At 59.5% G+C, this 18,701-nt stretch overlaps 1 protein-coding gene across 1 annotated transcript in view; it reads right to left on the reverse strand.

Annotated features, from left to right (window-relative positions):
* LOC138101776 (zinc finger protein 850-like) overlaps window positions 1–18,701 on the reverse strand; it is a 79,444-nt gene that overhangs the window by 38,044 nt on the left and 22,699 nt on the right. The gene's annotated exons all lie outside the window — the stretch shown is intronic.

An 18,701-nucleotide genomic window follows, 5' to 3' on the forward strand; every position in this document is an offset into this window, starting at 1 on the left:
CGTGTTCACAGGTGCATCCTGTGTGTGCTTCAGAGCTCCATCCTGGGGCAGCTCCTGCCCAGCCTGGGCAGGCACAAGGTCTCTCCCCTGCTCCTCTCACCTCACCAGTGCCACTGTTTCCTGCAGCATCCTCAGCCTTGCCCAGCACAGCCTCCTGAGACACTTTGACCCAGCCCTTTCCTCCATCATCCTCGTGCACCTGCTCAACCCTCTTGGCCTCAGCCTGATGGGCAGAAATGTCCAGGGCAGGGAGGCTCCAGGGAAATGCTCAGGACAGCCATGGGCTGCACAGAGAGACACTGGAGTGGTGGGTCTGTGGGGAGAAATCTGAGCTGCCTGCCTTTGGAATCACCCCCAGGACCTGGACAGGGCTGTGCTGTGTTCTGGGCACTGACCTGGAAATGAGGGACGTGGAAAAGGCCTTTGGTGTCAGGGACGTTGGGAAGGCTGGGCAGTGTCACTGTGGGACCTCTCTCAAAGCCCTTGGAAAGGCCGGAGCCATCGCAGAGGATCCTGGGCACTCGGGAAGGGCAGACACGGAACCAGTCTGCAAACAGGGCAGGGAGGGGACTGGGAGAGCCCCAGACTGGTCAGGCTCAGCAGGGAAGGGGATGTGGCAAATCCTCCCGCAGCCATTCCAGGCACTGGCAGGACAAGGCAGGGATTGCAGAGCCCCTGGAGGAGGGAAAAGAAGGGGATGTTGTGTGCCCAGACTTCAGCAGGGCCTGTGACGGGGTCTGCTGGGCTCTCCTCAGAGCCAGGTTGGTGAGAGCTGGGCTGAAGCGGTGGAACATGGGGTGGGTGGGAATTTGGCTGGACAATGAGGGTCAAGTGTCACCCGTGGTACAGAGTCCTCTTGGCAGCCACTCCCTGGTGCCATCCCTCAGTGGCCTGCCCTTGGCTGCTGTGGAACATTCATATATTCCCTCTATACCACGGACAAAATGCATTTCCAAGTCCTCTGTGAGCAATGCCAAACTGATGCCAGCTGAAAACAGAGACTAGACAAGAATAAGGGAATAAAGGTAAGTATTTATTTGAAGGGCCTTCAAGGTACACCTTGGGCAGTCAAAAAGGCAACACCCAGGATGGACCCCGAGTCACAAGTTCTTCACACTTCTATAAGTTTGGTTCATTTGCATATCAGGGTTGATTCTCCAATTAAAACTTCAGCTAATGATGTAATTTCCCCAAGTTTACCCCCCTTCTTAAGATGTTAGTTTACACATTTTGGGCCTAGGACAATCTGGGTGTCCTTGGAGAGCAAGCTTGGGGAGGCTTGTTATGTCTAACCAGCATGAGAGAACAGCAGCTGACAGGCCACAAGAAACTTCTGAGTTACACACTAGGCAGTGCAGGATTTGAAAAATATAAAAGTTAAAATCTAAGACATCAAAATTGCTGGGAGCCCTTGAGCAGCCTCATCTGGTTAACGCTGCCTGCTAGAGAAAAGCTGAGCAAAAGGACACTGGTGGGTTAAATGTGTCCGGCCATCAGGGGCCCAGCAAGCCTCTCTCTCCCTCTCTCTGTGATGACCCAGACTGAAGGGGAAGGAAACACCCAAGTTTTGTAGATGCTCATGGCTGAATGAAATGAAAGCACTCAGAGAGTCCAGAAAAGCCTAGGGAGTTTTATTAATTCATTCCACATCTGGCATAGAAATTGGTCTGTCAGTGCCTGAGCTATGTAAGGCCATGGCAGTGGGTTTTGTACAAAGGCACAAGAGGGAAGGTGAAAGGGAAGAGAGACAGAGACACAGAGAGACAGAGACAGAGACACAGAGAGACAGAGAGGTGAACCAAAGAGGGGCAGAGAGAAAGAAAACAGAGAGAGAAGAAGAGATCCCCAGTCCTGGTTCCAGCACTGCTCAGCCAATGGGATGTCCAGGGGGCTGGGCACCCGTGTGTCTGGGCTCTGTGGGAGGACCTTTTCACTGATCAGTTTTCCCTGCCCTGGAGATAAGTGTCTCACTTTCTGTGTAAATCAGTTATCACGTGCAGTTCCTTCTGCTAAACCTCTCTGGAAATGGCTCGGAGGCTTCGGGGTCTTTGGTGGTCTCAATCCCCCCCAGTCCATGCCCACTTCTCCACCTCAATCCTGCTCTTGTGCCATGCTGTGCTTATGCCCAGGAGCCAGAGCAAGGATGTTTGTCCTGGAAAAGTGCTGCCTTTATCTGCATGGCCCCTTCTCCAGCCACAGCCTATTCTCCCTCACAGCGTGGTATTGCCAGGAATCCTTGGCTGTGCTTCCCAACACTCCTTGGTTGGTCCCGCAGCCATCCTGTGTTCGGTGTTTGGGACACACAAACCAGTCCTGATCTTCTGGGCTTCTGCACCTCCTCAGCAAGGGCCTCAAAAGGTAAAGGCCACATTTGGAAGCAAAGAAATAACAAATGAGATCAATTCTCTACTTCCCATCCGCAAACAATGTGCAGCCACCTCCTGGCAGGAAAGGACCGAGCACATGTACTCCGTGCTTTGTAGGACAAATGTCTTCACAAAAAACACCCCCAGCCCTCCCCGCCACCCCCCTCCCCTTCCTTTCCCCAGTTCATTGCTGACCATGACGTCCCATGGAATGGGAGATCCCTTGAGTCAGTCCAGCCCAGCTGTCCCCTCCCTGTGCCCTCGGGAACACTTGCCCACCCCCAGCCCATGGTTTTGGGGGGCTGCAGGGACGCCTCATGCGGGGCCAGCCCTGCTCAGGGACAGCCAAAGCCTTGGGCTGGGACCAACCCCGCTGCAGCCACGAGTGCCAAGCACAGCAGCCCAGGGGCTGCTCTGGGCAAAGGCAACTCCAGCCCAGCCACAGCCCGGCCAAGGGGGCTCAGGGGGCTCTTCCCACCTCTGTCATTCCACGATTCCATGAATCTTCTCCCTGCAGAGCTCAGTGTCGACACAAGTGACAGAGAGGCAGAAGCAGAGCTATAAAATGCACCAGTACAAACACAGCAGCTCCTGTGAGGAATGAACCCTCCCAGGGCAGCGCTGGGGCAGGAGAAGCACCCAGAGGGAGGATGAGCTCAGGGCATGTGTGTGTGCCCAAGGCACAGAGGGTGAGGCTGGGCAGAGGTCAGGGCAGGGCTGGCAGTGGCAGGGCAGAGCCAGGGACAGCGAGATTGTCCATTGGGACACGGCGCAGCCTCATGGAACTCAGCAGGCCACTGTGCCAACATGGAATCTCATGGAACCACGGCTCCACTTTGACCAAGTGGGGCCTCATGGGACACCGGTGCCACTGGGCCATTGCCAGCTCCTGTGGAATCCAGTGTCCATTGGGACACAGCGCAGCCTCAGGGCAACCTGGGGACCACCGTGGGGCAAAGGAATCTCATGGAACCAAGGGTCACTTGTGACAGAGAGGGGCCCCATGGAACACAAGGGCCACAAAAACATTGCCAGCCCGAGTAGAAACAAGGTGCCATTGTGGCAGAGCAAGACCTCGTGGGACCTAGGGAAGCACAGGGTCACAATGGATTCTCATGGAACCAAGGCCCCATTGGGACAAAGCGCGGCCTCATGGAAGGAAACCCGGTGCCACTGGACATCTGCAGCCTTGGAGGAAGCGAGTGTCCACTGTGAAACAGCACAGCCTGATGGATCCCAGGAGAGCACAGTGACGCCAGGGAATCTTGGGGAACCAAGTCTCAGCTGTTACAAAGAGGGGCCTCATGGCACCCAGGAGACCATTGTGACACCGTGGAATCTCATGGAAGCAAATGTCCACTGTCCCATGGTGTGGCCTCATAGAGCACTGGAGACCACTGTGACACAGTGGGAAAATATGGAACAAAGGCTCCCTAGGGACACAGCAGGGCCTCATGGAATCCAAGAGAGCATTCTGATGGAATGGAAACTCATGGAACCAAGTGTGCACTGTTTTACAGCGGGGCCTCGTGGCACCCAGGACACCACTGTGACACAATGGAATCTTGGGGAACAAAGTGTCACCTCCAAACACAGCGGGGCCTCGTGGAAGCCAGGTGCCACTTGGACATTGCCAGGGCACGTGGATCTCAGTGTCCACTGTGACACAGCACAGCCCCATGGAACTCAGCAGGCCATTGTGACAACATGGAATCTCATGGATCCAAGGCTCTGCTTTGACAAGGCGGGGCCTCAGAGGATGCAGGTGCCACTGGGCCATTGCCAGCTCCTGTGGAATCCAGTGTCCATTGGGACACAGCGCAGCCTCAGGGCAACATGGGGACCAGTGTGGGACAATGGAATCTCATGGAACCAAGGGTCACTTGTGACAGAGAGGGGCCACATGGAACACAAGAGCCACTGTCATGGTTTGACACTGTTTCAAATACCAGCTACACACAAAAATCGTCACGAAGGGCTCATGAGTTGAGATAAGGATTGGGATAAAACATTCTAACTTCAAACCAGACTCGAACTTAAAGGTATAAAGTAAATTTATTATTAACAGAGTAGGATAATGAGGAAGAAAAGAAGCCTTTCAAACACCTTTTTTCCCCTCCATCCCCTCCCTCTTTCCCTCCAACAGCACAGGGAGACAGGGCCTGGGAGTGTTCAAGCCAGTTCATCCCTCGAGATCTTTCTTCAGGTCCCTCAGGGAGGGGAGTCTCTTTCTTCTGCTGTGCCGTGGGCTCCTTCCCACGGGAGACAGTTCTCTGTGCACTTCTCCAGCGTGTTTCTAAGTTCACGAGTATCAGTCCCGCCCAGCCTGCTGTAACCTGAGTCCCTCCCACGGGCAAAACAGCCTTCCCAAAACTGCAGGCGTGGGTCATTAGTCCATGGGGTGTAGTCTTTCAAGGATCAGCTGCTTCAGTTTGGAAGCAAGGGCCCTCTTTCTCTCTCTCGGGAAGCAGGAGCCCTCTCTCCCTGTTCAGGTCTCCCCCTGGATTACAGCTTTTGTAGCACCCAGCCGCTCCGCTGTGAGCACCTTTTCCCACGGGCTGGGAGTGGATCTCTGCATCCCCCCATGGACTTCATGGATCCCAGGGAGACAGCTTGTTTTATCCCAGTCCTCACCACGGCTTGCAGAGAAAATCCCGACACCAACACTGGGAGCATCTCCTGCCCCTCTTTCTTTCCACTGACCTTGGTGCTGCCAAGTTGTCTTTCTCTGCATGTCCTCACTTCCTCCTCTTTCTGCAACTAGGATGAAAGAACTGCTGCTAGTAAATGACGTGTAAACATGTTAAGAATAACCTTTCTATGCAGATATTAAATAGTTAACATTATAACTGGGGTCAAAGTTTCAAGATGCTAATATAGCTTGAGTTATAAGATACGTGTATAATCTGGATCATAACCTCCTGTACGATGTAATAGCTGGTACAGGGTTAACTGCTGCTCCTAAGTGCCATTGCCACCAAATGCCCCCAGTTGCAGGATTTCTGCAGGGTTTCGCAGCACGGAGAAGTTGATTTGGTCTCGGTGCTGCCCCGGGCAATCGTTTGCCGTGTTTGCCCTGCCGGCCCCGTGGCCCCGCTGCCCCTGCGCGGGCGGTCGCAGCCGCCGTTCAGCGCCTCTCTTCATGCGGGCGCTGAGAAGGAGAAGCCGCCGCCGCCGCCCCGGCCTTTCTGCTCGCAGCGCGGCTGGCTAACAGCGGCCAGGCAGGCCAAGCTCGCCGCTTCATCCGTCCTCGCTCGCTCACTGGGCTTGGGGAGATCCTTGGTAAGTGATGCCCGGGAAGCCTGTGAAAACAGGAGTCAATCTGATTTTACCACCCGTGTGCTGTAATGCAGCCTCCGATGCTTTTCTGCACCTGTGCACACACGTGTCTAAAGCACGTGAATCCTCCATTAGTTCCACATTCATTCTGAGGCTTTGCACCCAACTGTTGATTTGGTCCTGATGTTGCTCATTTTATCTTCAATGGTTGCAAAACAAAGCAGATCAGAGGAAACAAGAAATAGAAAATTTTAAAAAAAAACAAGAACACCCACTGACAGCACTGCAGAAGATTTTTTTCTAGTATAGTTTTTTTATTAAATCTTCTGTTAGTAGATATGTTCCTCCTAATTCCTTTATGCCTTTTGAACCACAGCTATTTATCATTATTCCTTTTTAGTATTTGTTATGCTTTTTAAGCCCCATGTATAACAGGCTGATGCAATCAGAAGTAGTTTTCTATCCCAAACAGACTGAAAAACTCACTTCTCCATCCCAAAGAGACTAAAGCCGGTGTGTTTGGCGTCCCATCTCCCACAGTCGGTCCCGGTATCTCCGCAGGGGATTTCTGCCCTGGAGCAGCCCCGTGGCCATGGTGACACCCTGAAACATAGATTTAAAAGAAACAGAAAGATTTGAGTTATAGGCTAGCTGTGTTGAAATGAGTTAGAATAAGAAAGAATTTGAGCTGGACTAGAGTTAATTAAAATAGTTAGCTAGATTTGAAATGGTTTTTAAGATGTTAGTAATTGATTACGGAATAATTGATGCTCTGTCATTTGTATGTTTGTTTAGCTGTGCTTAGAACGAGGAACAGAAATATTGATCAGTTGGTGTAGGGAATAAGGACAATTCCCAATTTCCTCCCTCTGTGGGAACCTATTCAAGAATCAGGCAAGAGGAAATTTGGAGGTCACTAAAGTAATTAAGATTGTTAAAGTTCAGAAAGGCAAAAAAGGTGCAAGTGAGGGAGATGAGCTTACTTCATCTGTCTGGGACCACCGACCCAATTCGAGAGCAGCGACTCAATTCAGAGCACGCACTGCGCATGCTTAATGCCATTAAAGCTCATTTCCATACGAAGCGGAGAATGGGAGGGGTCACTGTTAGAAATATGTATTTGTAGTTTGGATATTCATCACTTTTGTGGCTAAATGAACTCTGTAACCGTTCATACCTGGGCACTGCGCATTAGGAAGCTGTTCCACGCCGCTGTCCGGCGCCAATCAAACATTCACTTTCTAACTCTAACCTGTTAGAGAGCTTTTGTCTGTCTCAGCTGGATATCGATATGAGATCGATATTCACATCTTGGTAAATCAAGCCCCGAGCACGGACACTGGGGCCGGTGTGCGAAGGCGTTTGGGGCTGCACGGACGTTCTTTAGCAGCAATGTTTGTGTTTATTCTCTCTCTCTTTACTCTCTCTGTCTTTACTCTCTTTCTCTTTACTCTCACTCTATTCTCTTTCTTCTTATCGTCTCTCTCTTTTCCCCCCTCTTTATTCCCTCTCTCTTCACTCTCTCTATTCTCTCTCTGAAGAAAATGAATACAAAAGCTGAATTTTTTAGCAGTATGTAGAACAAAGGCAAATCACAGCGCTGGGGCGCTTGGCAATATTGCCAGAGGCGCCCTCCATTCATTTCACTGTGGACTTAAGGACTCTCTTAAACTGTTCCATATTCATTAAGCCCAGAAAGTCATTTACACTTCACTCAACTTTCCCCCTCTCCGGTCTCTGCCCCTTCCCCCAGCACGCCGCCGCCTCGGTGCTCGGATCTTGAAGAAGAGACACAAAGTCCCAACAGAACAAGCTCTGCTGTTGTTTTCTTTTTTTTTTTTTTCAGTTATTTTATGCTATTTTATTTTATAATCTATTTTACTTTTCGTTTGTCTTCTTTTTTTTCTTTTTGCCTTTTTATTTTTTCTTCCATTTCATCGGCTTTTTCGCTATTTTCACCTACCGCAGCCTTTGTTCCCCTGCCGGAGGTTTGTGGTGAGGCGCTGTCCCAGCGGCTCTCCCCGGAAACCAACGAAATCAATTGAAATAATGATGAATTGTTGAACTCTTCCCGCTGCTGTTTCCAGAAGGCCCCGGGAGGAGCCGGGGGCGGGAGGGGGGTCCCGGTGCCGGGGGCAGTCCCCGCTCGCCGGGCGGATCCCGGTGGCGCAGCTTGGGAGCCGCGGAAGTGCCCGAGGGAGCGCGGGGGCGGGGGAAGAGGGGGTGCGAGGGGGTATCGGTGCGGGATAAGGGGGCTCGGGGGGGTCTCAGCGCCGGGGATGGAGGTGCCGGGCGGTCCCCGTGCACGGGAGTGGGGGTTCAGATCTGGATATGGGGGTGCAAGGAGGTCCCAGTGCCGGGAATGGGGCTCAGGTGGTCCCTCTGCCGGGAACGGGTGGGGACGGGGGAGTCCCCGACCCGGAGATAGAGTTTCAGGGGGGTCCCGGGGCCCAGAAACGGTGGCTCAGGGGGTTTTCCTGGGACGGGGAATGTGGGTTCAGGGAAGTCCCCTTGCCGGGAATGGGGCTTCAGGGACGTCCTCGTGCCAGCTAAGGGGAACAGGGGGTCCCGGTGCTGGGCAGGGGGATGCAGGGGGTCACAGTACCCAGGAATGGTGGTCCAGGGGGTTTCGGGGAGGCCCCGGGGCCAGACAAGGGGGAACAGGGGGGTCCCGGTGCTGGGGAAGGGGATGCAGGGGGGTCACAGTATCCGGGAATGGCGGTGCAGGGTGCTCTAGTACCCGGAAATGGGAGCTCAGGGGGTTCCCGTGCCCGGGAGTTGCGGTTCGGGGGTTCCCGTGCCGGGGGTCCCACTCGCCCCTCGCCCCCCCAGGAGCGCCCCCGGCCCCAGCGCTGGAGCCATCGCGCTGCTCCGCTGGGCCCCGCCCCCAGCCCGGCCCCGCCCCCAGAGCCGCCTCCGGCCCCGCCATTGGCGCCGCTCTTTCCTGCCCGCCAATGGCAGCTCGGGCTGCTCGTGACGTCACCGGGCGCCGGGCAGATCCCGGCGGCGCAGGGCGGGAGACGGAGAAGCCAAAGGGACCGAGGGAGCGCGGGGGGAGGGGACGGGGCAATTCCAGGGAATTCCCCTGGGTCCCCTCCTGCCATCCCCCGGACCCTCCTCGGCCGCGCCCTGCGGGACCCCCGGGCCGGGCCGGGCTGAGCTCCCGGGCCCCGCGGCCAAACTCTGCCTGGAACCCGCTGGGTTCGGCCCGAAGCGGGGCAAGCAGCGGGACCCGCGGATCCATTTTGTCCTGCGGCTGCGGGGCCCCAGCCCCGGCGGAGCAGGACTGGGCGCTGTGACCCCGATCCCTGACTCCCCATCTCCTTCTCTCTCTCTCTCCTCTCTTCTCCCTTTCCTTTGGGTGATCATAAATCGCAGAGCGGCTGCAGAGCCCCGTGCCCAGCTCGGGTTTCCCAGGAAAGGGAGGCCTGGGGCTGAGGTGCCCCGGGATGGCCGGGAATGGGGTCCGGGGGTCCCCGGGGTCAGGGAAACAGGGGATTCAGGGGCTGGGAGAGGAGGATACCCGGGACAGGGGGTGCAGGGGGTGTTGGTGCAGGATGAGGGGTGCAGGGGGGTCCCAGGGCTCCCAAAGCCCAGGGAATCCAAGGGGATTCAAGGGGGTCCCAGGGCTCCCAAAGCCCCTCCCAGGGGGGAGCAGGAGCTGGGTCAGGAGCGCTGTGGGAGAGAAAAGGGGGCGACCCCGGCATGGGGGGACATGGGGGAATCACACGCGCTCCGAGGGGGGGACACGACCCCCGGGGATCCCCCCTCACCTCCTCCCGCAGGCGGAGGCCGAGCCCCAGCCCAGGAGGACGAAGCCCAACACGAAGCCCCCGGCCCGCGTCAGCATCTTGGGGGGCGTCCGGCGGCAGCTCCGGGGCGGGAGGGGCAGGATCCGGGAAACGGCGGCGGCTGCCGGGAAGGGACCGGGACGGACTGGGACAGGCTGGGATGGACTGGGACAGACTGGGACACCGGGATACACCAGGACCAGAACCAGGACCGGAACCCACTGGGACCAGAACTGGGTAACAGAGGTCACACTGCGAGCAACAGGGACCACTCTGAGGGCTACTGGGAGAAACTGGGAGCGTGCTGAGTGCAGCTGGCAGCAGCTGGGAGTGGCTGGGAGCGTGCGGGAACAAACTGGGCGAACATGGAACACCTGGGGGACGCGGAACAGCCGAGGGACACGGGATGTCCACGGACCGTGGGAGGTCCAAGGAACGCTGAGCGTCACTGCCGCGGCTGGAAAAGCTTGAATGGAGTTTTTATGCCGTGACGCTCCTGGGAGCAGCGGCAGCTCCGCGCCCCCAGCCCGGGGGTGGGAGCAGGGGAGCCGCGGGCAGCACCTTCGGGGCACAGCCGGGGGCTGGGGGGCTCCTCCCCGCCGTTCATTTTCTCTCCCCTCCATTCACATTTTCTCCCCAGAATTGAAGTTTCTCGTCCCGATTAAACTGTTCTCCCCAATTAAGCCCTGAGGCCCCTCCGATTGAGACCTTCTGGAAAGAGCAGCGGGAAGACTTCAAAAATCCATCGTTATTTCGTTGGTTTCAGAGGGAGAATCGGTAGGACAGCATCGCACCACAAACCTCCGGGAAGGAAACAAAGGCTGTGGGGGGGAAATAGAGAAAAAAACCCGATATAATAGAAGAAGAAAAAAAAAAAAGGAAAAAAAAAAAGAAACTAAGAATAAAAGAAAAAGAATGAGTATGATAGATTATAAAATAAAATGGCATAAAATAAATATGAAAGAAGAAAATAACGCCAGAGCTCATTCCGTTGCGACTTCGGGTCTCTTCTCCGAGCTGGGTCTGAGCCAGGAGCCGGTGGGCTGGGAGAGACATCGCTGCTGAGGGGCTGAATATTTCCGAAACTAAAGGATCAAGGGACACCTGGAGGTTCCAGCAGTCCCCGCGCACACGTTCGATTCCCTCATTTCAAGCTGAAAGCTCAGCTCCACTTGTGACTCGGCTTTGTAGCGATGGATGGAAACATTCCCCGCAATTCCCGTCCAAAGAGCCCGGCAAGGTTCGCGTCGGGAGAGCTCCCTCGGGGCAGCCCCGGCTCCTGCCCTGCTTGAGTCCCTCTCGAGCCCGCTGTGGTTTCCAGCTGCTTCGCTCCGGCTGCCCCAAATGCCCGTGAATTGCACGGAACTGGAACAGATCCGAGTCCTCGTGGCTCGGGCTAAGGGCAGGGAGAGGTCACTGAGGGATCGCCATCGCGGCCACAAGAGCCCCGACGTGGGGAATGAACTGGATTTGGGACGGAGCGGATCAGAACAGGAGAGTGAGGAGGAAAATAAACCCTGGTACAGAACTTTCCCCCGACCTCTTTCTCCTTGCCGGAGTTCACTTTATGCCCGGCTCCTCCCTGCTGTGCCCAGCGGGGCAGGGAGAAGGGATGGGAGTCGCGCTCAGTTCGTGCCGCTGCTTCCCCTCGGGGACAGGAATCCTTCCCTGCTCCGGCGCGGGGTCCCTGCCATGGGGGTCAGTCCCTGCCCTGGCCAGCGGGGGTCCCTCCCATGGGGTCTGTCCCTGCCCTGGCCAGCGGGGGTCCCTCCCATGGGGTCAGTCCCTGCCCTGGCCAGCGGGGGGTCCCTCCCATGGGGTCAGTCCCTGCCCTGGCCAGCGGGGGTCCCTCCCCAGCCGTGCGGTCACTCCCCGGCCCGGCCCTGAGGCGCGGGGCAGTCGCGGGGCAGCCGCGCTCCGGCCCCGTCAGCGGCAGCGCCGCTTCGTGCCGGGCAGGAGCGGCAGAAGGAGCCGGGCGGCGGCGGGGGCTGAACCCCGGCAGCAGCGAGGAGGAAGAATAGGAAGAAGAGGAAGAAGAGGAAGAAGAGGAAGAAGAGGAAGAAGAGGAAGAAGAGGGAGAAGAGGAAGAAGAGGAAGAAGAGGAAGAAGAGGAAGAAGAGGAAGGGGCCGGGGCCGCCTGCGGTGTCCGATCCCCGGCAGCAGCGGGGAGGCCTCGGGCAGCGGCGGCGGGCGGGGCCCTTTGGAGCCGCCCCGAGGGCTCGGTGCCGCCCCGGGCCCCTGAAGGAGCCGCTCGGCGGGACGGGCGAGCTGGGAACGAGAGAAAACGCCGAGAAAAGAAGAAAATCCGATCAAAGAGCCGCACCGAGGGGCGTCTCCGCCGGCCCGTGGCACTGAAGGAGCTGCACCGAGAGACCAGCGAGGAGCCCGGTGGTGAAAGAGCCGCAGCGGAGGGCGTGGGATGGGAGGTGCGAATGGAGTAAAATATAGAGATTAGAAGGAAAAATTATAAAAGAGCCGCACCGGGAGAGGCCGCTGCGCAGCGACTAAGAAAGCAGCACCGGGGGGTTCCGGGGCTTGTTCCCGTCAGCTCCGCTCAGCCCTCGGGCACCGGGGGGTTCCGGGGCTTGTTCCCCTCAGCTCCGCTCAGCCCTCGGGCACCGCGCTGGGGCCCCGCGCACTTTTCCAGCCCGGCCGCCCCCACGGGCCGGGCCCCGCGGCTCCCGCTGCCGCCGCCTCGGCCCCGCCGAGCCCAGAAACCCCGGAAAATCGCTCCCATGCACTAAAGAACCTTTCCGTGCGCAGCCAGGGGCGCAGAGGGGGGATCCTTATGAAGTCCTCTCCCCTCAGTCCCTCCTGGCACGGCCGGGCATTAGCGCAGCTCCTGGGGCTGTGTCCCGGCACCGGCTGCTGCCACAGGGCACGGGGCTGCCGCGCTCGGGCATTAAACGCGACAGATTTGGGGAGCAGGGACAGCCAGAGAAAGCCTCGGGGAGCCCTCGGGAGCCTGGAGCTGCCCGAGGGGCACAAAGGATGCCCTGGACACAGCGATGGCCCCAGCAGCGGCTCTGCCCCCCAGCACGGGGCTGTGTCCCAGACCCCCCGCTCCAGCCCGAGGTTTGGGGGCGGCAGCGGAGCTGCTGGACGGAGGACGGCTGGAGGAGCAGGAGCGGGAGGAAGAGGAGGGATAAAGGGGAAGGGCGGGAGGAAGAGGCGGGCCAGAGGGGGCAGGAAGAGGAGCCTCCATGTGCATCCATCGCTCTCTGTGTCCGCAGCTCTCGGCCTCGGGAACACCGCTCCCCCCATCCCGCAGGTGACCGGGGAGGGGCAGCTCGCCCCAAATATCTTGGGCGGTGCCTGGGGTTGTTTTGGGAGAGGGGATTTTTGGAGCTTGGAGGACTCCAGCACCGAGCCCCAAATATCTTTGTTGGTGCCTGGGGAAGGGGGGTTTGGTGGGGCGGGGGAGGGGAGGCGGATGTTTGGATCTTGCAGGGCTCCGAATGTGAGTCGCAAATGCCCCTTGGGGGATATTGGGGAGCCCCCGGCACGCGGGGTTTTGGGGGTCCCGGTGGCGGCTGCCGGGAGAAATGGGATGGGGCGGGATGGGGCCCGGGAAGGGTGGGATGTGGATTGGGGTGTGGGATGAAGTGTGGCGGAGGGGGATGGGCGGGATGGGGCCTGGGATGAGGCAGGCGAAGGTTGGGGATGATGAGGCCGGGGGGACCCCAGTCCTCAGGGGCCTGCGGGGTATCCGCCAGCTCCGAGGGAGTTTTGGGGCACCCCTAATCCTGAGGGGGCGGTGCTGGCAGCGGGGGACACGTGGCTCCGGCACCTCTGGCCCCAGCTGAGCCCCCAGCGCCCCCCGGAGCGGAATTTGGGGAGGGGGAGGTGGGGGCGGGCAGGCCGGGCCCCCCCGCGCTGTCCCGGCGGGGGCCGAGTGCGGGCGGGAGCCCCGCGGGGCCCGGCCCTGCCCGGGCACGGCTGATGCCGCCCGCCCGCGCTCCGCACTGGTCCGGACTGGTGCTCCCAGTGCCGTGCGGGGCGGGGCCGCTCTGGGGACCCCCCAGGGCACAGCGCGGCTGCTTTGGGGCTGTCGGCAGCGCCCGGCGCTGGGCATGGGGCGTGTGGGGGCAGCTGGGGCCGCACTGGTGGCACTGGTGGTGCTGGGAGCCCCCCCGGGCGCGGGGTGAGCGGTGAGAAGGGGGGCGGGTCTGGGACCCCAAATTGAGCGAAATGGGGAATGGAACCTCCAAAGTGAGCAGGAGGGGCCTGGAACCCCCAAAACCAAGGCCGGGGGAGGGGAGGTGGGGATTGGGGATAGGGAAGGTGCAGAAGGAGGAGGAGAAGAGGGGGCTGGGACCCCCAAAGAAAGCAGGAGGGGGATGGGACACCCAAATTGAGCTGGAGTGGGGCTGTGGATTGGGGGAACGCTGAGAAAGGGGAGGAGAGGGAGGGAAAGGTGGGGTTGGGACAGCAGAAGAGCGGTTCCATGGGGGTGCAGCCCTGTCCCCCAGCACCTGAGCCCTGGAGCGATTCCCTGGGGCTCTGGGGAAGGGAGGGATCCGCACTGGGGGGGTCCCCAACCCCCCTGTCCATCCCTGGGGCTGATCGGGGGCTCCCCCCACACAGCAGCCGGTGCTGCGGCAGCCGTGGGGCAGAGGGGGTGGGAAAGGGGGGGCAGGGTGGGAGTGGAGGAGGAGCGGGAGGAAGAGGAGGGAGAGAGGAGGAGGAGGAGCTGGAGAACCACGAGGTTCCACCGCCCGCCCACTGTGTCCGCAGCACCCCCAGCCCCGGTAGCATCTTCCCCCCCATCCTGCAGGTGAGCGGGGAGGGGGAGCTCACCCCAAATCTATCGGGGGGTCACCAGGAGGGGTTTTTTTGGAGGGGTGTTTGGAGCTTGCAGATTCTGGAATCGAGCCCCAGATGTCCTTGCATGTCCCTGGGAGGGATTTTTTGGGCCAGAGGGGATATGTGGATCTTGCAGGACTCCAAAGCTGAGCCATAATTGCCCCTTGGGGGTCTTAGGGGGTCCATGTGAGGATTGCCTGGTCCTGGTGGGGTTGGACATTGGGTTTGGGGATCCCCAGGAGAGCTGGGGGCTGGAACACGGGACCCCTGGAGTGGGGAGAGCAGGGAGGGACGATACCAGAGCTGGGGGCCCCCAAGATCCTGGAAAGGTGGGGGGGCCTGGAGATGAGGCAGGGCTGGGACCCCTCAGCCCTGAAAGGGGCGGTGAGGAGAGGGGGGAGCCCCAAGTGCCTGGAGTGGAGGGAGGCTGAAGAGGGGACCCTGGGACCTCTGGGAGCCCAAGAAGAATCAGGAAGAAAGGGACCTGTGGGATCCCCAAAACCCCCCAGCATCCCTAAGCAGGACCCCAGAGAGGGGGATCCCCAGGACCCATGGGACCCCCAGCAGCCCTGACAAGGGGGACCCCCAGAACCCCAAAGTGAGGAGACTGGAAAGGGGGAACTCCTGGAGGCCGTTTTTGGAATCACTCTTGATTTTTTGCTGGTTTTATGGACACCAGGTACCCGGTGACTTCTAGAGATGGACTTGGGCAGGAGGAAGCCCCAACCCAACACACTCATCCCTTGTTTCTCCATAAACCAGGATTTCCCATTCCCAACCCTTGGCCAGATGGAGGAGGAGGCTGTGAGGAAGAGGAAGATGCCCCGGGACCCCCAGGCAGGTGAGGAGGAGGTCAGTGCCCCTTTCCCCCTCTCTCCTGCTCCATCTCCCAGCCCAGCATCGCCCCCGGCTGCAGGACAACCCCGCTGCCGACGCCGTCCTGCCGGGGACGGACTGGGGGGATCTCCTTCCCCTTCCCTGTGGCACGGAGGCAAATCCCATCCTCTCCTTGTCCTTCCTCCCCAGACAAGGAGCTGAGGACGGAGCCCAGGGAGGACAAATCCCCGCGGCAGAACCTGGTGGAAGAGGCCGTTTTGAGCGGCTCCACGGTGCAGGAATCCAATGGGGTGGAAAAGCCCCGGAGATCCCACAGGAGGAGGGACTGCAAACGCAGCCCAGGGATCCCTGAGGAGGAAAAACCCACCCTGTGCCGGGAAGGCGGCCGGAGATGCAGCCAGAGGTCAGAGCTGGTGGTTCATGAGCAGCTTCACGACGGGGAGAAGCCCCACAAGTGTGGGGAATGTGGGAGGAGCTTCAGGTGGAGCTGCCACCTGATCCGCCACCAGAGGATCCACACTGGGGAGAGGCCCTATGAGTGTGGGGAATGTGGGAAGAGCTTCAGGTGGAGCTCCCACCTGATTGTCCATCAAAGGAGTCACACTGGGGAGAGGCCCTATGAGTGTGGGGAATGTGGGAAGAGCTTCAGCCAGAGCTCCAACCTGATCAACCACCAGAGGATCCACACTGGGGAGAGGCCCTACGAGTGTGGGCAATGTGGGGAGAGCTTCAGATGGAGCTCCCACCTGATCAACCACCAGAGGATCCACACTGGGGAGACACCCTACGAGTGTGGGGAATGTGGGAAGAGGTTTCAGAGCAGCTCCACTCTCCTCCTGCACCAGCGGATTCACACGGATGAGAGGCCCTTCCGCTGCCCCGACTGCAGGAAGGGCTTCAGGTACAACTCCCACCTCATCACCCACCGACTCATCCACACCGGGGAGAGGCCCTACGAGTGTCCCCAGTGTGGGAAGAGCTTCTCCAGGAGCTCTCACTTGACCCAACACCAACGGAGGCACCGCTAAGGGAAGCCCTGCGAGTGCCCCGACTGCGGGAAGAGCTTTGTCCTCTGCTCCAAATCCATCTCCCATCAGAGGAGCCACGTTTGGCAGAGCCCTGGTGACCCACATTCCCTGTGATCTGTGTTGGGAAGACCCCTGGCTGGTGCTCTCCACGTTCTCCTGGATCCCTGTAGGCACCTGGGTGAACGCAGGGGCAGGAACATCCATCGGGACTCAGATCAACATTGGAAATTCATTGGGAAGAGCTGATTTTTTACCTTTACACTCTAAAATTTTCATCTACTCTGTCCAATTGTTTTCTCTGGTGGTATCAAGCAACCCTGGATGATCTTGGAGATCTTCTGCAACCTAAGTAATTTCTGTGTTAATCCCACTGAAACAACCAAAATTGGGGTAGAAATAAAGAAATTAAACAAAGAGATCTAAAGCGGCACCATTTTACCAGAATTTGGGGGTGAATTTGGGGTTCAGGGGAATATTCGGGAGGATCTGAGTGTTGTGAAGCCACGAAGCCAGGCAGATTGGGGCCACAATCTCACAGTTGTGCTGGCAGAACGTGTCCACCTGAGCCCACCTATTCATCAGGAATTCTGGTTGTCTGTCCCAGTCCCTGGCCTGGGTCTCTCCCTTTGGGGTGTGACCTCCAAAGTGCCCAAATCACTGCTGAAGTGCCCGAGCTGCTCTGGGCTGTGGATGTTCCTGTCCCCCAGCCTGTCCTGGTCGGTGCCATGGGGGGTGGAGAGGGTCTGGGGGTGCCTTGGGGGACTGGGAGGGGCTTTTGTGGCCCTTGGAGCCACTTATGGTGCTGGGACGGGGTTTGGGGAGCGTTTGGGGCAGTCTGTGAGGGAGTTTTGGGGTGGGTGCAGGGGTGTGTGGCTTGGAGGGGTGGGTGTTGGGGGAGATGGAAAGGGGATTTGGTGGCTTTGGGGCCATTTCTATTGCAGGGAGTGGTTGGGGGAGTCCTGGCTGGGAGCTGTGGGGTGGTTTGAGGGGTCTGGGAGTGGCTGTGGGGCTGGGAGGGGCTTTTAGGGCCTCTCCCCCAAGACCCCCAAAGCTGCCACCAGACCCCACCCCCAAGATGCTGCCGGGGGTCAGGGGCTCCATGTTGGGGTTCATCCTCCTGACACTGCAGGAGAAGGTGAGGGGGGTCCCCAGGGGCCGTGTGTGTCCCCCCAGAGCGTGTGTGACCCCCCCATCCCAGTGTCACCCCCTTTTCCCTGCCCACAGGGCTCCTGAGCCAGCCCCTGCTGCCCCGGGAGGGAATTTGGGGAGGGGGCAGAGGGGGTGCGCAGCCCCCGCCGGGGGATGACCCCGGCCCAGCGCCCTTCGTTCAGCACCGAGCTGGGCTTGGGGCCGCAGGAGGAAGAGGCCGATGGGAAGCAGATCCTGAGGGGGGACAGGGCTTGGGCTCAGGGCAAGGTCCTGCCCTGCACACCTGGCTCAGGTGTGAGCCTGCCCCGGGAAGGGAGCGGGACATTCCCATCCCCACGGATCAGGGCTGGCAGCAGCGCTGGGAGCACGGACATGGAAATCCTGGGAGCCACTGGGACCGCACTGGGGGGTGAATGATCCCCCCCAGCACCTTTCCAGGCCGCCCTGCGACCTGAGAAATGCTCGCTGGGCCTCGGCCTTGGCCAAGAGCCCCCGGGCTCAGCTGCTCTGAGCTCAGGCGCTGCCGGCTCCCGCAGCCCGCCCAGGGCCGCCCTGCCCGTGCCGGGGCTGTGCTGGAATTCTCTGCTGCTGCTGGGCCACTCGGGGGGTCTGGCCCCGCAGGAAAGGTGACCCTGAGCCAGGAGCTTTCCTTGGCCGCAGCAAAGCCTTGGCACGGAAAGACCTTCCCAGCGCTGTGCCCTGGGCCGGGAGGGATTGTGCCACCAGAGCTGTCCCTCCATTTCTTCTGCCAGGCAGCTTTAGCACAGGAAAAGTGGAGAAGCCAGAGCTGCCTCTCAGCTTTCCGCAGTCCTGCAGAGGAATCCTGTGTGGGAAGCAGCCTGGGAACAGGGTTTCTGTGCCAGGGCAGGGGAATTCAGAGCCCTTTCCTCCCCCGTGGGCCCAGGCTCTGGCCCTTGCCCTTTGCAATGGCCCTGCAGCTGCCAGAGGGGCCTTTTTGGCTCAGCTGAGAGCAGTCCTGCTGCAAGGCTGTCCTCGAGCTGCTTGGGCTGCACATGTGCCCAGGGAATGCTCATTGCTTGCAGTCTCAGGCGCTGTGGGTGTGCAGGTGTAACTACTGCAGGAGGGAACAGCTCTGCTGGGGGCAGTTCTTGCAAGGTGCTGGCCCTGGCTCGGGGCTGGGCCGGGGCCAGCGGCAGAAAATCAACTTGCAGCTCGGGCCCCGCAGCAGGGAGGAGCAGCAATTGCTGGGGGACAGAGACTCTTGCCAAGGGCCTGCGGAGCCGGGCCCCAGGGAACGGCTTCCCGCTGCCCGAGGGCAGGCTGAGATGGGATGTGGGGCAGCAATGGTTCCCTGGCAGGGCGCTCAGGGCCTGGCACAGGCTGGCCCCAGAAGCTGCGGCTGCCCCCGCATCCCTGCAAGTGTCCCAGGCCGGCTCGGCCATTGGGGCTTCCTGCCCAGGAGGGCTGGGCTGGGCTGGGGCTGC

The sequence above is a fragment of the Aphelocoma coerulescens genome, unplaced genomic scaffold (genome assembly GCF_041296385.1).
Source record: "Aphelocoma coerulescens isolate FSJ_1873_10779 unplaced genomic scaffold, UR_Acoe_1.0 HiC_scaffold_46, whole genome shotgun sequence".
Lineage (NCBI taxonomy): Eukaryota > Metazoa > Chordata > Aves > Passeriformes > Corvidae > Aphelocoma > Aphelocoma coerulescens.